Source organism: Bactrocera neohumeralis, chromosome 3, assembly GCF_024586455.1.
Source record: "Bactrocera neohumeralis isolate Rockhampton chromosome 3, APGP_CSIRO_Bneo_wtdbg2-racon-allhic-juicebox.fasta_v2, whole genome shotgun sequence".
NCBI classification, from domain to species: Eukaryota; Metazoa; Arthropoda; class Insecta; order Diptera; family Tephritidae; genus Bactrocera; species Bactrocera neohumeralis.
This window is the reverse complement of record NC_065920.1, coordinates 49532927-49545977: the sequence shown is the minus strand read 5'-3', so window position 1 is coordinate 49545977 and position 13051 is coordinate 49532927. Positions and strand designations below refer to the sequence as shown.

Genomic DNA, 13051 nt, shown 5'->3' with positions numbered 1-13051 from the left:
AGTAAATATATACAAAAGAAATATATATATATATATGTTATATACCGTTACACACATATTTTCTTTATGTAAATGAATGTACTGATGCGCTTGCTATAACAACGAAAGGACAAGGTTATCCAGCGCTGCATTTTAAAAACACATTCGCAGAGCAAAACAAACGCGAAAGGACCAGAGATCCTAGGGACGCAACAGCGAAAGTTAATATTGGCTTGACTTTAATGGGCAGGATATTAAGACCTACATATGTGTAAGCATATTTATGTATATACAACTGCACGTGCATGGCAAATGACAGCCAAAGACAATTCCCATTAAATTTAAAGAGAGGAATCGGCAAATTGCAACGGTGGCCAATAAGTGATTTCTCCGTACGCTCGGCTTAGCTGGGCTTAAGTGCAGATGCTGGAAGGACTTTTGTGAAGGTGTTTAAATGCAAATTCCAATGCACCAAGGGCTATATGGCAGGTGAAAGTGAGATTCAATGATGTCGTGTGCGTATGCGTGGGAGACCTTTATGGTTGTGTGGGTGTATTTGTAAAGGACACGCGTATTGATGGCAAGGGCAACAGAGAATTGGGTCATCCGCACACGCACACTCGAACTGACACCCTCACATCAACATTGCACAAGCTTGGACAAGCAATTGGTGTAGGCAGACACAGATGGCAGAGATTTCCTTGAATTGGCATTTGTGTGATATGTTTCGGTAATGCAAAGTTAATATAAAAAAATATTTACCGTTAAATGTCATATGTCGAATCTGATGTGGGAGGTAGAATTTACAGTTTGAACTCATGACATATATTAATTTAAATAGCTTTTGTTTGAAGTCTAAGTTTCTAAAGCATTTATTAAAACCTTTTCCAGGGAAATTTATGAAGCTCATAGAAACCCGAGGTTTCTAAATGGAATTGGCTGAAATCATTTTACAAAACTCTTTAGAGAGAGTACATAGTAGGAGCTCGAGCGTTGTAAAGACAACTTTTATGAAAAGCGCTTCGAAGAGGATGGCGGGAGTAGTCATGTGGTTGAGAACACCCTTCTAAACGACACTTTCTAGAGTATCTCTGACGTTTTATAGTAGCTACTGAAAAAAGTTTTTTTGTTAAGACTGAAGTGTATAGACGTGAAAATCGCTCTCAGACTCAGAGAGGCTGGATGCTTAGATGGCTGCGATCTTGGGTACTCTGGAATCCTCGCAGACTTTTATTTCAATCAAAAATGCTTAAATTATCAGGTCGCCGTGTTTGGCCCTGGCTACTTTAGCACTGCTGACATACCTTCGTAACAGGTATGAGTGGAAAGAGCACGTTGGAGGACAGGATTGGTAAACTTTTTTTACGGATGGTTGAAAGCTTAAAAGAAGTTGCTTATCGGAAGATCACACTACGTTTACTGTGTCCTCTGAGTGGCCAAATGGATATCACCAATCGGCACAGCATCTTGAACCTTTTGCAAATATGCTTGGGCGCATTATTTATTTTTTCGCTATTTCATCTGGAGATCAGAGGTAAAAGAAAGGTGGATTTTAAGGTAGGTGAAAAGCTCCCCAAACTTTAAACAATTTTCATGGGACCAAAAGACCTTGCGACTGCACAGTTGCTAAGAGTTGAGTAACGCTTGCAGAGCTGGTTTAAATCCCAACCATTCAGTAGTGAACCCAGAGAAGCCAACGGAGCTGCTACCTGCGCCCAGTATGGCTGCAGCAGAAAGGGAACGACCCGATCCTGCTCTCTCCTCCTGTGTTTTACTACTATATAGCAGGGTTTCGGATCAAGACTCAAACATTTGGGATACACACTTTTAGATATTCCACCGAACTGGTGGGAATAAAAACTAAGCGCTTGAAGAAATTTTTATTCATCAGAATGCGCTTTGCTAACTTATTAGTACAAATACATTTAGTAGTCCAAGTGCGATCTAGGCATACCTCTCTCTATACGTCTACCGAACACGGCTAGCATCTTCCAAGCAGAAGTACTAGGCATAGAAAAAGCCTGCGAAGCTCTATTAGAAAACCATAGGAATATAAATAAAGCAACTATATTTACGGATAGCCAGGCGGCGCTCCTGGCCTTGTCTTCACCCATGACAAATTCCAGCGTAGTTAACAACTGCAAGAGAGCACTAAGCTCAATAAAAGACAAGCTCCAACTAAACTTGATCTGGGTTCCCGGCCAGAGGAACATTTTCGGTAACGAAAAAGCAGGCGAGTTGGCAAAGGCAGGAGCCTTCCTCAACGAATCCGAGGCGGAGCTAATACCAAGCCCGCTAAGATCGATCAAAGGAGAGATCAATAGACAATTTCAACAAGTTGCAAATAACAGGTAGAAAAACATCATAAAATGCGTCATAACAAAACAATTACGGCAAACATATGACAAGAAAAAAACCAACGACTTACTAAATAGGTCAAGAAAAAGTATTTACAGAGTAACAGCTACCACAACAGGGCACTGGCCATTTGGGGAACACGCATCCAAAATGGGTATGCCATACAACGACATCTGCCGTGGCTGTGGAGTAGCAGGGAACAAGGAAACAGTCTTCCACTTTCTCTGTGAATGCCCAGCTCTGGCACAGATTTGGGAGAATCCATCAAGCACTAAACCTTGTATGGATTTCCACTAAAAGCATATCGGACATAAGTAGTTTCACCGAAATTTTAAAATGGTTTGAGAGGGGAAGTGAAACGTAATAGCAGATACAGGGCGTTCTACGAACAGTGTATCAAAATGGCAAAGCTAATTGAGCCCGATAGGCCTGCACTGCTATCTACCTACCTACCAAGTGCGATCTCTGGATCAGCTATCAAACGTAAGCTAACCTAACCCTAAACTCAAGTAACTGACCTAGCAAGTTTATCAGCCTTGCAGTTGCCTACTATACTGCTCCCTCCGGAAACCCAAATTAGCTTTATCACGTGGTGACTAGACGTCAGTAAGTCAATACAGACTAAGTAGATCTCAAAATGAAAAATATGTGAACTTAATGAAAGTCGACACGTAGTTTTAAAAGGGGCTATTCTATGGTGAGTTCCTAAGCAGTAGACAGCAGAAAATTAGTAGAACTACGAGCTAAATTTCAAGTGATGAACCTTAAGTGTAGGCCAAATTTAATCCTAATTTCTAGTGGTTTGGTTCAAAGCTAAGGCAAAGTTGCTTTGTTTTCCGTGAAATTTATTCAGAAGCCGAGCCTTAGCAGGTAAATAAGGGGCTCCAATCAGCTCTTTGTATAAGTAATAGCTTTCAGGAAGAACTTTTAGTCGAAAAGTGAGGCCGAATTCAGGTATTTAATAGTGTTGGTTCAATGTATCTTACACCGTTTATACCGTATATGTAATAATGTGGTTCGTATTATCAATCAACTGCTACACCACTTCGAATTTTTCAGTTATGCAAATTTCGAAAAACTGCTTACTTTTTCAAAAACAAAAAGCAAAGCTTCAACTACGTTTCCTATCAAATCCTCTACTGACTTCTCTCGAATCCCCGTTCATTTTGCGAGCAAATATTTGAATTTTCGAAATTCCACTGAAACTGTCAGTACTTTCGACACTTGTTGTGCTGTCAACACATTGACCGTAGCTGTTTTCAACACAATTTGTCAAGGCGCGCACACATACGCCCACTGTTGAAGCCAGCGAATCATTTGACAGCCCAGCTGCGCAGCGAAATTCGCAAACAACTTCAAACTGAATTGGTAAGCCGACGACAATGACAGTTGCAGACACGCATACAAACGCACACTCACAAATTTGCATAATTCATAACGGCAATACGGAAACAAATCGCAATAACACCTTTTCATATCTTGCACTTGCTGCATTTCTACGCGTATTTGCCGGCCGTCCAACTCCAGGGGCCGTCATCGCCATGTTATTGGATATGTGCCTGTCAAACTATTCCACATAGCTGTACATTTAACTGTCTGTCAACGTTTTCTATTGTCAACCCTGGTGGATGGCACGCTGAATATTGTCAGTTGACTGGTGCACTTACTAGAAGAGCCAAAAGGAAGAAACCTAGAGTAGTCCGGGTTCTCAAAAAGTATTTTGTTTAAAAATCATGAATTTTAAGTGGAAGTTTCCATAGAAAGATCACTTTTCGTTTCATAAAATAACAAATAGAACCACTTCTTAGAAATCAATCGTCCTGAGAAACATAAAGAGTTAGGAATTACTGTCAAAATGTTGCAGATTTTAAGAAAGCAGGTTGATAAAATACAAACGATAATTTTAGAGAAGAAGAAATGTAGGTATTATGGGAAAAACCACTGTTAGATACTGTACTTAATATTGCATGACGTAAGGTATGATATAGTCGGTGGTGGATACACCGAAGGCTTCACGTTTGAACTTCCCCTTGGGCGTTTTTCACTACCAGACCCATTTGCTTCGCTTCTTTGTTCAACCTGAAGAAAGCAGAACTAACGCCGCGTTTGTTAAGCCAATGATGTCGATGTCATCCGCCGGCAGTTGTACACTCTTATAGAAGATGTTACTTTCTCAATTTAGTTCTGCAGCTCGGATTATTTTTTCCAGCAGCAGATTAAAGAAGTCGCACGAAAGGTAGGCATCTTATCTGAAACCTCGTTTTGTATCGATTGGCTAAGATTGGTTCTTCTCGATCCTAACTTGCTTTTGATATTGCTCAATGTCAGTTTACACAGCCGTAAATTTTTGTAAATTTTTGAAGCTTTTTAAAAATTATTGAAGGATATCATCCTCAATTGAATTTATACCTCTTCAAGGAAGCAAGACCATTGAGACGAACTTTTGCTCCTCCTTAAAATTGAAAACCATCGTTCTGGGGTATTTATTGTTTCATCCAATACTTCCTCTGTACTTTTCAAAATAACAGTAATTTTTCAAAATCTCCCCACTATTTCCGAAATTCTGGATAAAACAGATGAATGAAATGAAAAATGAGAACTAAAATTGGGGAGACCCGAAACATCTTTTGAAATGGAATATTCATAGAAAAAAAAAGCTCTTCATGACTTCAAAGAGCTAAATCTTAACACTTGCCATGAGAAGATTCTCAGCTGGGACAAATATGGTTTGTGAAAACTTAGAAAAAAACTTTTGATAGAGCATTGCGTGTACTTCCGATATAAACAACAAACACCAATACAGCACTACCAGGAGCGCAACAATCATTGGCGAACTCCAAAGGGCTTTCGCCGATAGCGGATCCAGAATTTCTTTTCATCAATCTCCTTGTACGTTGCTGATTGATTGGAGTATAGCTTGGATTTAACACACCCCCAGAGAAAATAATCTCGAGACGTTAAATCGTGTAAACTTGATGGCCAGTTGAATTCTCGAAATTAACGAGTCGCCAAACTTTGCATGAAATATGACCATGTTTAGACGTGAAACATGAGGCGGTTGGAAATAGAGATCGTCCGCGTCGATTTCAAAAAATTCAGGGGAAAAGGCGGTCAGCATCGTGTTACAACGCTGTCTATAGATGGTAATGGCATTCCCCGGCTCATTTCGAAAGAGTAAGGCCAAATGATGTCACCATACCACAACCCGAACCAAACAATCAAACTTTGGAAATTCCATTGCGTTTCCTAAACCACTCGAGGACTTAACTCATCCCGAAAGCGACGAAGTCATTAAGCTAGAAATGAACCTCATCCTATAATACGGGATTTTGCATGAAAACTTTGCGTAATGATCTTGGACAATTTCAAAGCGTTGTACCGAAATGAAACGTAACACGATGAAGTGGCAAACCTTACTGAAGACATTGACAAAATTTAACACAAATCCGCAAACAAACATGGCCGCCACGAGCTGTCAAAATAACGCCATACCTATTGGTAGACGTGGATCGTGGCCTCTGGGGATCGAAGAACGTCCTTTGCTTTGAATCACCAATATATGATTTGTGTTTCCATTAATACCACCGCCTAACGTCACGAAGAGCATGGCAGTTGGTGGAAATACACTCTGATAAGTACATGAGTCACATTTCCCAACTGTGTATCTAAAAGAGATGGTTTGATCTAGATAAATATTTACTTTAATTTCAAATTCTTGGAGGTAAACTGCCTTTCTATACTTCATTAAAGTTTTTGATTTGTATACCACAAATATGAAGAAATCGCTCTTTTGATATCTGGGTTGGCAGAATAATGACAAAAATTACTGCATTACCGTGGCACTGCACCTGCTGCGGGGAAAATTAGCAAACATCAAGCTTATTGCTACTAATAATGACTGCCCCAACAACACGTGATCAAGCTGTGCTGTTGCACAGTCAAGACCATGCCTACTGTTCGCCACTTTCACATGCATCACAGTTGCAACACGGCCAGCTTGTTGTGTCAAGCTGTTAGCACTGGTGGCCTTCATGGGCGCAACAAAAGGTCCTGCACTTACGCAATGCGCTGTCAATATTTGCTCACACTTCAGCGTTGCGCTTTGCATTTTGCTGTTTTCGGAATGCTGCCAATTAGGATTTTTTCCATTTATTGCGTTTATTTCTCCTTCACTATTGCACAACACGCTTCTGCACTGCGTTGCATTTTGGCCAATTCACGATTTTGGCATTGGTTGAATTTTACTTATTTCGCGCTAATCAGTTGCACCGTTAGTTACCGACGCACAAACGAAATGGAAAACACGTGTGCACCTTTAATGGCTTTGTTGAGTGAGTTGTCATTGAGTTCGTTTACTTAGTTGCTGCCTCTTGATGTTGCTCACTAATTGAATGTGTTGTCATATTAATTATTTGTTTTCAACTAGCTTACACTTTTATTTTAATTAATTATTTGCACTTGCAATTGTTAAACAAAAACATTTGATTTTTTAAACTTGATATACGCATAAAATTTGCAAAATCTCATCGGTTCTTTATGAAACGTTAGATTGGTTCATGACATTTACTTTTTGAAGATAATTTCATTTAAATGTTTGGTGTCAGGTGGTCCATTATCAATAATTCGGAAAGAACGAGCATTTCGGCCGGAATAGCCCGAATTTCTTCTCTTCCCAAATGGAATTTATGATGAGACTTTAGACTTGACTGCCCCACAAAAATGTAAAGGCGTTAAATCGCATGATGAACATGCATCCCGAAAATTGATATTCTATTTTAACACCTTTACCGTATTTTTTCAAAGATGCTGTTGGACGCAACGTTACGGTGAATGGCGATCGCTATCGTTCGATGCTAACAAACTTTTTGCTCTGGAAGAACTGAACTTGGTTGACATGTGGTTTACTTATATCGATTCTATGGCATTTTGAGGGAAAACAGAACAATTCATTCAAGAAAGGTTAAGTTGCAAGATCATGGATTTTCCAAGTATTATGTGTCAAGTCTGTTACAGAAATAAGCCTGAATATTACAAAGAAATTAGAAGACAAAATTTCCGAAGAAATTCGGGCTATTCCATCGAAATGCTTGAAAAAGTATTGACTTTCCGAATGTTATAAGACGCATACATTTAAATGAAATTTTTCTAAAAAAAGTAAATGGAACCAATCTAACGTTTCAAATAAAGAACCGAGAACCAGATTTAAAAAGTTATCAAGCTCTTTAAAAATCACCTGATATAAACAGATATAATTATGTCTGTGTCATTGAAAGAATCTACAGTTTGGTGTCAAATAATAAACAGAACTAACTTTCTCTTCCCAATATTGATGATGAGGTAGGAATGCTGCCACTGTAGTAGCGCTGGATGAACAATATTGATATTCTATTTTAGCACCTTTTAGATTTTCCGAAAGAGTTTCATCTTTGCGCTCTAACTACGTGGTGCTCTCACTGAAACTACTTATATCAGTAATGCGTTTTGTGAACAGCCATTCAAGGTTTAGCGCTTGACAGGTTCAAAGTATTATATAGTATGTCTGGTTTGTTTTTGAACTGAATATTTACAGAGAAATTGGAAAACGGTTTCTTCATTCCCTTCTAGCTTGTAAGTACGGCTTATATTGTTATAAGACATACCCATTTTTAGGCCATCTTCGCCAGAACCAGATTTAGAAACTGTAAGTCTGTAAATATTATTACCAGGCCTAAAGAGGCTTTTATGTTGGTCAAGTCATCTGCTTTTTCGTTGGCGAAAATATTCCTGTGGCCGACAGCTGAAATTATAGATAATTGGAGTAGACCTGCTTAACTGCCTAAACTTAAAGTTTTTCGTGCAAAAAACGCACTTCAACAAATAGACAGCCGAGCGATTTTCTACTCAACTTGCACTCCTGCTCTCTGAGAGCACTCGTCACCAACTCGGTATAAGGGAACTGTGGCACGGTATTTCAATCTCCTTACGTCCATCTGCAACCAAAACCATTGGTTCTCGGAAAAAGCAAAAGAACAGCTGGTAAGACGAGGAGTGCCGTGTCGCAGCGGAGAGAAAACATACTGCCTACTTCACAACGTTACGATCGACCACTACAAGTGTGGGACGGGATAGATACCGAGAGTTGAAGGGGGAAGCGAGACGAATTTGCAGACAGAAATAGAGAGAGGCCGAAATGCGTGGGTATGAAGGGCTTGACAAGCTGGCGACATAGAGAAGATTTTAAATACGGAGCGTACTCTTGCAAGACCCAAGAAGGTGCCCAGAGCATACTAAAATTATGGAGGGAACACTTCTCCAGCCTGCTGAATGGCAGTGAAAGTATAACGCCAGAAGAAGGAGAACCCGATTCCCAATCGATGACGGTGAAGCATACGTTCCATTGCCATACCATGAAAAAATTCGAATAGCAATTGCCAACAACAACAAAGTGGCAAGGGCCGACGGACTGTCGGCCGAGCTATTCAAACACGGCGGCGAAGAACTGATAAGGAGCACGCGTCAGCTTCTTTGTTAAATATGGTCGGACGAAAGCATGCACAACGATTGGAATTTATATATGCTCTGCCCAATCCACAAAAAGGGGACCCCACAATCTGCGCCAACTATCGTAAGATAAGCCTCCTCACCGTCAAAAAACTGTTTGTGGCTTTATACCTGGAAAATCAACAACCGACCTGATATTCACCATGCGCCAAATCTTGGAAAAGACCCATGATAACAGAATCGACACACACCACCTTTTCGTCGATTTCAAAGCTGCCTTTGACAGCACGAAAAGGAGCCGCCTTTATGCCGCGATGTCTGAAATTGACAATCCCGCAAAACTAATGTGGCTGTGTAAGCTGGCGTTGAGCAATACCAAAAGCTCCGTCAGGATCGGGAAGACTTCTCCGAGCCTTTCGATACCAAACGAGGTTTCAAACATGGTTCAAAGCAAATGGGTTTGGTGATGGTTGAGGCCAAGATAACTCTTGCCAACAAGTGCTGCTTCGGACCGAGTAGAGAATTGAAAAGTAAAGTCCTCTCTCGACGAACAAAAACCAAACTTTATAAGTCACTCATTATTCTTGTCCTGCTATAAGGTGCAGAGGCATGAACGATGAGTCGATGTTACGAGTTTTCGACAGAAAGATTCGGCGAAAGATTTATGGTCCTTTACGTGTTAGCCTCGGCGAACATCGCATTCGATAACGACTTTGACATAGTTCAGCGGTTACGCTAGGTAGGTCATGTTTAGCTTTGGAAGTATTCGACGCAGTACCCGCCGAGGGAAGCCGAGGAAGGGGAAGACCTCTACTCCGTTGGAAAGACCTGCTGGAGAAGGGCCTGGCTTCACTTGGAATTTCCAATTTGCGCCACCTTGTGAAAAGCAGAAACGACTGGCGCGCTGTTGTTGACTCGGCTATAATCCCGCAAGCGGTGTCTACGTTAGTAAAGAAGAAGAAAAAGAAGTGAAGATCTCCTGTTATTCACTTATAGAAAAGAACATAGCATTAGAATGGAAAATAAACTGTAAGCTATTCTGAATACAATTACTTGTGATATCAAGTCGGTCTGTTTTCTGAGGTAATTTGTCCCCTATTCTAAATGTCAATAACTGACCAGAAAAAATCTCCTTTCTTGCGGAAACTTGTCTAACAAGGTGCTAATTGCTACTATTATATAGGTATTTAATAACTTAATGTTTTGGGGTCTCGAAAAGGTTTTAGGTCTCTGAGTATCTCGCTCATCTAAACTTTACATTATAATACGTTATTCTTAATAATAACAAAAGTATATGAGCGACATTCACGTTAGTGGCCATAAGAGAGGAACTATTTTATTGAAGTTTTTAACTTGAAGTTTTAAGAAGATTTTTTTTTTCGAAAAGAGCCACAATCATTTGAAGCTCTTGAGTAATGATTTATCTCATAATAAGGCACTTTTCAAACAAGTGGCTTTCCGTTCAGCTAAAATGACGCAACAAATTATGTCATTTTTCACTGAAACTTCGGCGCTGCTTGTAGCATCCGCTGCCATTACATTCGTCACTTTCAAACTCATTTAAAACATATTTGCACATAATTAGACTTACGTCCAGTTGGCAATTAGCGCAGCGTTGCATTAGCTGCCAAATTATAATAATGAAAGTTGGATGATGAGTTTTGTATTTTGCGCTTTTTGACAAATGCTTCACTATCCATTTGCTGACTGGTACTCTAACAATTTCATAATTCCACTCTTGTTGCCTTGTGCCACTACTACAAAGAATTTTTATTGTTGTTGTTGCACTTCAATATTTTTTTATTTATATTTTTTACTTGCTTTATTTGTTTAGCATTTGCGTTGTGTCGCTTATTAGTTACTATTATTGTTGTTGTCATTTGTCTAACTGTTTTACTCAATTTATGATGTTTCGAAGCATGTTTTATGGGCGTATGTATATATGTATGTATGTATGCAGTTTGTTTGTTTGTTAGCGAACTTTTAGTTTTGGTATTTCCCAGTTGAAGTGTCTTGCAAATTTTCCAATTATTTAGTTTCTCTCAGAAAATACAATTATTTACTTTATTTTTCGTACGCAGTGTTTTTGTGAAATAATGAAAAATAATTGGACACGTTTTCAAGTGGTGCTTACTCAAACAACGGTGCAGGCATTAGAAAAGAAAGCTTCGACAATAATTGCATTTGGACCTTGCTCTGGAAATAATGACTTTGCTTGACCTTGTGCCATTGTCTAATTAGACGAGTATCAGAGAAAAACTAATTTTACAGTTATGAAAATTTCATCGCAGTTCAACATACAAGTATGTACAGGCTCTTTACTTGCAGCATTTTTGCATGAGGGACACTGCTTGAGATGCCCAAACTAATTTGTATGATGCTCACCTAGACAGCTATTATGAAGCAATTAGAAACTAAGACTTTGCCAAGGTTGAGTGTATTTGTAAAACGCAAATAACTGAGAGCAAATAACATTTTTAAGTTCAAGCTAAACATTTCTGAAGAAATCCTATTTAAAATTCCAAACTGCATGACTGACAATTTTAATGAGAAATTTTTGTAATGAGCAAGGTCAGAAATTGTCACATTTGGTTAATATTTCGCACTTTCTCTGTATTTATGATTTTGTAATTAACATGGAATTATATAAAATTCTCTTCTAAAAGCACTACGCCATACAGAAAATACCATAAATAATTATTTTCCTTTTCTTCAAAAAGCGTCAGAGTCAGTGCGAATGTACTGAAAATTTTTTGGCGAATGTTTTCAATACTTCCATAGCAACAGATGTTTGTTTTAAATCTGTCCCTTTCATGCTATCATTCTACATCTCCTTCTTTATTTCTATTGCTTTTACTTTCTAACAGTCCACAGCGGTATCTCAGGTGACAGTGAAACTTTTGAGCTGGCAAGGAACAGCAGCCCAGCCCGCTATCAGTAGATTGGAGATGGATCGGTGCTCTCCTCTCCTCACGTATTTTACTACCGGATAGCTGCTCTACGCGGAAGCTTGGCCAGTGCTGGTCTACAATCGTTTCATGCAATGTCGCAAGATTATTTTGGCCATAGATCGATAGTGAAGGATCCAGTCAGCTCTTTGCTCTCTGTAAGGCTTGCTTCTCCTTCGTTGTGGGAGTTCTAACAGACCATTGGCCTATCGACGTCCATGGATGGAGTAGGTCGAGGTGGACACATCTCTGCACTTCTTCTGAATTGTCTCGTGTTTGCGAGATCAAGGCTTAAATATTTGAGAGCTCACAGTTTTGGATATCCCACGGAGCTGGTGGGAATAGAAATAAACGAGTGAGCAAATTTGCCACAAGGCAATTTGTTTACTTATAAAATCAAATTCAGTAGTTATATTTTGATCTATTTTAAAAGCACTACTTTAGTAGTCCCAGTGCGATCTGTAGATGAGCCACCGAACCTAACCTAATCTAAGCTAATTCTCTCTTCCATTATCAATCCCTTTCCTGTTTTAGCTCTTTGTTTCCATTTTCTTTTCTCTTTAGATTGTTCTGTCTTTTTCTCTCCACAATTTTAACATAACTGATTAAAATCGAAAATGTGAAACTTTTTGGACATGACGGAAAAAACTAAATTACTGTCCTGTCTGCAATAACTGCATCCGCGGCTAATAAACGCCCGTAATTTTTAAGCGAGAACCGCCCCCTAAAAAACTTAAATCGTCCTCACTCTACCACCATAAATTAGGCTAATCACGAAGGGAGACTTGGTAAAAGAATATTTTTATTTGTATAAAAGAGATTACTCAATTTTACAATCATTAGAATCATATGTTAGATTACAACATTTATTTATATCGCTTTTAAGATATCCTGAATAGCCTTAAGCTTTAACTCTCAAAAGGTATCTGAGAAACAAGAAGCGAATACTCAAATTAGTTCTTCAACTATAATTGCTCTCTTTAAAATTTGCACAATTCTTTGCCCTTATATCCAATATCGAAAAAAATGAAGTTAAGAAAAGATAAGCGTCATCGCTCTGGATAAGATGAAAGAGAGCTAAAATTTACTTCGGAAAGCAGGTCCTCATTTGGAGTAACTTTTTTAATGATCGCTGTCAGTCAAGGTATTGATAAAGATTTATCTCAGCTGCACTGAAAAACTTCATATTATAATTTACCGCATTGCATTGCCTGTGAGCGTAAGTTTCGAAATATAGGCGAAATAGATTTCAATATTTTTTATTCAATGCTGGGGCTGAATAAGAC

The 13051-nt window shown here is 39.0% G+C and overlaps 1 protein-coding gene across 4 annotated transcripts in view; it reads left to right on the top strand.

The window, feature by feature from the left end:
• Nucleotides 1–13051, top strand: part of LOC126753932 (neuronal acetylcholine receptor subunit alpha-7) — a 625617-nt gene that overhangs the window by 390621 nt on the left and 221945 nt on the right. The gene's annotated exons all lie outside the window — the stretch shown is intronic.